Source organism: Micromys minutus (assembly GCF_963924665.1).
Source record: "Micromys minutus genome assembly, chromosome: 27".
NCBI classification, from domain to species: domain Eukaryota; kingdom Metazoa; phylum Chordata; class Mammalia; order Rodentia; family Muridae; genus Micromys; species Micromys minutus.
In genome coordinates this window covers 23,427,476-23,433,475 of record NC_137962.1, presented here as the reverse complement: position 1 = coordinate 23,433,475, position 6,000 = coordinate 23,427,476, and positions in this window count along the sequence as shown.

The following is a 6,000-nucleotide window of genomic DNA, read 5'->3' as shown; positions in this document are numbered from 1 at the left end:
AGTCATTTCTCGGCTTGTAGCTCTGCTTGCTGTTTGTAATGAAACCAGTTTTCATGCTACCCACTGAATTCATAGGAACTGGGCAGGGGAGAGGGGGCACCCTACCAAATGAACTCAACCATCCCTAGTCGAAGGAATGGATCAGTGAATTTCAAGATGGAAGACATTTTGGTATCTGATTATAATCCCAAGCATCCTTATCGGTTTGTGTCTTCCTTCTCTCCATAAACTCATTCTTTGACCTCCCAGGCTCTCCCTTTAAGATGATACAGGGTCCTGCTCTTTGGCTATATACATCCTTCACACAGCTAAGATTGACGTTCGGCAGAGTACATTGAATGAAATGTGATGACTGACCTAATTTCTAGCTTAAATGACCTGTTGTGATGTCAGCCTATTTACTGTCCTATTCATTCTTACAAGGTGAGAGGGTGAGAGAGTTTATATTCCAGGCCCAGGGAGATGGCTCAGCAAAGTGTTTGCCTCATCCTGAACACCCACAAGAAATACAGGGCATTGCTTGAAATCTCAAGCTAGGGGAGGCAGAAAGACATGAGGAACCTGGGGTTCGCTGGTCAGCCAGTGCAGCTGAATTTGAAAATTCCATATCAAATGAGAAACACTATATCAGAAAATAAGGTAGAGTGTGGTCGAGAAACATGTCTGAGATTGACCTCTGATCAACACACGAACACGCACCCGAACACGCGCACACACGCCATGCTAGGGGACAGAGGGAGGGAGCGAAGGAATGTTGGGAACACAAAGGGTTTGATCTCAGATAGCGCTAGGGAGACCAGGAATGTTAAATGCATGCAGGGCTGTCTGGAAAAAGATGTATAACCAGTTTTCTGCCCTAAAGGCTGGGAATGGAGGTAGCCAGTCGCCTGGGCAACCTCCGTGTTATCTCTAGGGCCAGGTCATACCTGCTCCCCCAGGTCCCACAGCTAGGAGGGAGCTGATTAGTAGCCCGCATGACCTCTGCACTGAATTCATGACTGAGACCACACTGGCTCCTCCCGTAGGCCCTTAAGATGAAGTCTTTCTTCAGAGCCCACCAGCCCATCTTCATGCAAGAAATGACAGGCACATGGAGAAGAGTTTTGCAATTATGTCTCCTCGTGCCCTTGGGATTGTGCTATACCGGGATACTTTGTTCTTTTCCCAAAGCGTACTGTGCTTAAAAGTGCCTGACTCTAGACCAGTCTAGACGCCCTGACGCTGCGGCCCTTTAACACAGTTCCTCATGTTGTGCTGACCCCCAACCATAAAATTACTTTTATTGCTACTTCATAACTGTACTTTTGCTACTGTTATGAATCGTAATATAAATGTCTGTTTCCAGTGGTCTCAGACGAGCCCCATGAAAGGCTCTTTTGACCCCCCCACAGGGTCTCAACCCGTGGGTTGAGAGTTGCTGCTTGAGAAATTTGAACCCACACTGGCTACTGAGTCTCCTTGAACTAATTTCCTTCTTGCCCCCACTTGGACCCTTACTCTGCTGGCTCTGATGTTTGGAGGGGCCCTCATGTCACAGGGCAGAGAAGGAGGGAGGAGAGAGATCATTCTACCCAAACATGAAAATAAATTCCCTGCTCTATCTATGCTGCCCAGAGGTGGAATCTATATCCCCAAAAGAAGCCAACCGTTTCTCACCCCATCACAAATTCACTTCTCGTTAGGTAAATCAAATATTCAGGTCAGGCAGCTATGAGGCACCAATAAATACCAAAGCTCATCAAGATTTCTTGTCCTGATCTTCTACAGAGCAAGTCCTAAAAAGACATATGTTGTGGTGGCCTATGAAGTCTCCTCTACAGGGTAGACCCTAGAGGGGAAAAAACCATGGCCATGCAGATACCCGTGTGATACGTCTTTAGCTTTCTCTCACCCCACGGAAGACAGTGTTCTCACATTCTTGAACCTCTCCATATAGAACCAGCTGAGGGGCAAGGTATGAGACCCACTGAGATCCAGGTCCTGTGGTTGATTAAGTAACACATCTGGGGACTGTCTAAGACAGAAACAAACACGACACCTTTGTTGTGAAGCACTTGCAGTGTAGCAGAGGGGTGTGAAATAAAGTGTGCTAAGCACAGAGACAGCTGCGAGGCCCAGGTTAAACACAGACGTGAAGGAATGTGACGGAAGCTACCGTACGGAGAACACTTCTCCTGAGCACAGTTGCTACAGCTGATATTGTCCGGCATTAGGAAGAGACTGCTTTCTGAGGAGAGCCTGTAACTTTTAACAGCAGAATAAGATCACTTTATTGGACCACAGAATGCACGGATCTCTAAGGAATTTCAAACAGCGGAGGGGGAAAAAATGTACAAAGCTCTACGGTCTCCAACCGCTGAGAGAGCAGGGTTTAATCATCTGGACGCCCAGTGAAATAAGACCCCAGGACTCCGTCCGGAAGGAATTGCTCCACTAATAGTTTGAACTGTGGCCTTTGAGTCCGGAGTTTGGCTACACACACACACCACCAGCAAGCCAAGGCAGCCAGTCTCAGCCTGTAGGTCACAACCCCTTTGTGGGTCAAACGACCCCCTTCTAGGAGCAACATGTCAGTACCTTACATGTCAACTATGTACATCATGATGCTTAAACGTAGCATCAACACGAGGAACTGTATTAAAGGGTCGCAGCATTAGGGATGCTGAGAACTGCTGGCCTAAAGTGTCATCAAATTTAGAAAATGCATCTTGACCTCTTGAAATTCTTCCATTGCTGGGGCCTGTTTGGGGGTTCAGTCCTGTCCTTTCCAAAGACCCTCACAATGATAGCGAATGACCAAGGCTTAAGTGGGCTCCTAGTGTTCGGGGGTTCATTCCTGTTTATTCGTGCTAAGAAAACCTTGCTTCTCACTAAACTACCACAGAGCCTCCTGAGACCAGGTCCACAAATTTCACTCATCGTGCTGGGGCCAACTGGTCTGAACCAGCCACAGTCTGTAAAGCAGGATCCCTCCCGGGCTGAAGGAGAGCTTAAGAAATTCCTTACTCTTGCCCTAGGCCTAAGGAATTAAAGTCCGTTTGAGCCCCGAGGAACATACAGTCTCTCACAGGCTCCTTCTCAGCTCTTGTTTCTGCTTAGAATCGGACTATCTGAACCAGGCTCACCCCCTGAGTAAGTAAATTTGAGGGGAGGGGAGTCAAGGTGGGGGCAGACAGTCAGCCAGAAGGGTCTGAAGATAGTGTGCTATGTTATGAATGAGCTACAGGCCCTAGCATGACTTACGGGTCTTACCTCTAGGATGAACTCAGTTCTAATGGGTGGAGTGACACAGAAGGAATGCCATGACAGAGTGTTTCACCACATGGCCCTTTGATCATGGCATTGGGATCAGGGGTTGAGGGAAAGATGCTGGTGCCTCCAGGAATCCTTGGGTCCAGGGCAAGCTACAGAGAAAGAATGCGGACAGAGGAAAACTATGAAGAAGGCAACCTACTGTCAACTCTGAGAATCCAAGTGACTCAAGGAGGGAGCCCTGAAAGTGGGTTCGCCTAGACCGAGGTGACACTGGGTTTTGGCAACTTCAAAAGATAGCCTTGAGGGGAGAGGGTGCCTGTTGGTACAGGGCAGGAGCCACAGTGTCTGGCGGGCCATCTGCTGCTGCCGGTGTAAGTCAGGATCTGACCTCTGCAGGGAAGATTACCTCTCCTGGTGTCAGCCCGACAGGAAACGACCTTGAAGGAAACAGAACCCTGGTTAGTTGTAAGAAAAGTGCTCATTTCCGTTCTCCCTTTCTGAGAGCGGCTGTGCTGTGCTGTGAGATGAGCAGGCATTGCTTTTCCTGTTTCAGCGGCAGGCGGGAGAGACAGGAGAGTGTGGGAGACTGTAATGGCCAAGCGACCTGCGCTTAGAACAACCTTGCACTGGAGAGACTTCACCAAAACTGAAATTTCGTTAGTACCTTGTCATACCAGGCCCAATAAGAGCCTTTTCAGTGTTTAAATGACACCTTAAGATTCTGTACCGCCTAGTTATTCTAATACATGAAGTTTTGCCTGTCTCTAAGCTTAAATTGATGGTGGTATTATATAGTATAGAAAGACATAATAATACAATTTTACTTGTAAACACACATTAAATGTGATTTTTTTAAACCTAAGGAACTGTCTCCTCTTTTGAAGCACTTTTGATTATTTTGAGCATGTCTAAAGGGGGCACCCAGAGCATCCCCCAAACAGCAGGAGATGAGTTTTGGTCATCTACATTTCTCTTTCTATATTTTGACTTCCTGTTTAGCACAACAAATCAAATACTGGTGACTAATGGACAGGAGCATCTTTCCACACCCAGAGTGTGACGTGCAGGGATTTCCAAGTGTCTGCCCAAGTAGCCATGACCTGGAAGGCTGCTATAGTATTAAGAAGGTGAGAAGACCTTTCAGTTCCTTGTTTCTCCCCCTCTTCCACCCTTCCTGCTGCCCAACCCCCCCCCCCCCTTCTGCCACAAGCCTTTTCCATGCAAGGGAAAGACAGAAAATGATTGGTATAAAAGAGAGAAGGGGGCTTGGGCTGAGCACACAAGGTCTAAGCCCAATGCTGCTAGCAAGCTTTTTAAAAACTGAGACCATGCAGGGCTGGGGTTTCTCACTATGGAGAACGGGGGAGCATTTTTTTTCTCCCTAAAGACTTCTAGGATAGCTTCCACGGAGCAATGGCTCCTGCTCTGAAGGCCTTGGAGTCAAATCTCATGATTTGGAGTGTTTCTTCCACGTCATTTTGTACTAAGAGGATATTTAGAGGTTTGTCCTATTGATAATGAGTAAGTAAGTTCCTGGCCTTCTGCAGGAAAGTGCCTCTACACTTTATCTCCTTCATAAAGGAAATTCTCAAGCTGTCCTCTTAGCCACGCCCTCTGCCGGGAAGAACTGAGGCCGTTTCCAACCAGGGAGGTGAGAGGAGGGTCTGAGGAGTCAGCAGGGTGGTCCTCTTTTATCTTCTGTTTTGCAAAGCAAACAGATGGGGTTTCATGGGGTTTCGCCTGTATTCCATAAACATGTCTTCAGCAAGCTAATTTTTTTCTCCTAGAGTCACAGCTTAAACATGGTGAACGAGCCCACTGCCTGTGAATCTGGCTGCCCTGAGCGATACCCTGTGTCCCACCAAGCAGAGGTGAACAGAGGATAAATGTACACCCAAGTGCCTGTGTTTCCCTCAGTTGGAGGAAGGTTTTCTGCCGGCCAGTATGGAACCTGAGAAATCCTGATCTTGGAGGGGCACAGCTGGGTCATCTCCAGATAGATGAGGCTCCACTAAGACATGGTACCGGCTTCTTTCTGATCAGACTTCAGCAGAACAGATGGAACCTTGATTTCCAGGCAAATTAATGTTTTCTGCCCACGAGTGTGTCTCACTGACACACACTAGGATTTTTTCAGAACAAGACCAGGATTTTTCAGATCCCAGGATCGGGTCTCTTAACGAGCTGATCGTGGGAAAGCTTTGTCACCGTGACAAAGGAGGGCGAAAGTGAAGGATACAGAGCAGGGGTGAGAGAAAGCCCACATCAGATGCTGGAAACTTAAATGAACACTTGTGGTGGGTACATTTTTTTTTCTCTAGTCTGTACCACTTACAGATAATAGTAATGAATTCCTGTAGTTTGTCCCTCCCAGGATGCTTTTACATGCATTCTTTCTTTCCATCCTTGATGATACTAAATAGCACAAACTGGCACAAGTGCCTACAAGCTAGCAGCACTTGGGTACCATCAAGAGATGCCTGGGTGCTGCCTGTGTGCTTGACTTCATTACGACCAGATCCATGAGTCTTGGCCTTTGTTGGTCCATTTTGGGGATGAACAGAGGTGCACACAGCATCTCACCCTTCCTTCCCACATAATCCTTTAGCATTATTTGTCTTATCATATTATGATTATTTTAATGTTTTAAACATCTTGCTATTAGACTGAGTATATTCATGTCCTAGATTAAAAGGAATCTCCTCAAATATGACCATACTGAAGACTCTTCACCCAAACTCACCA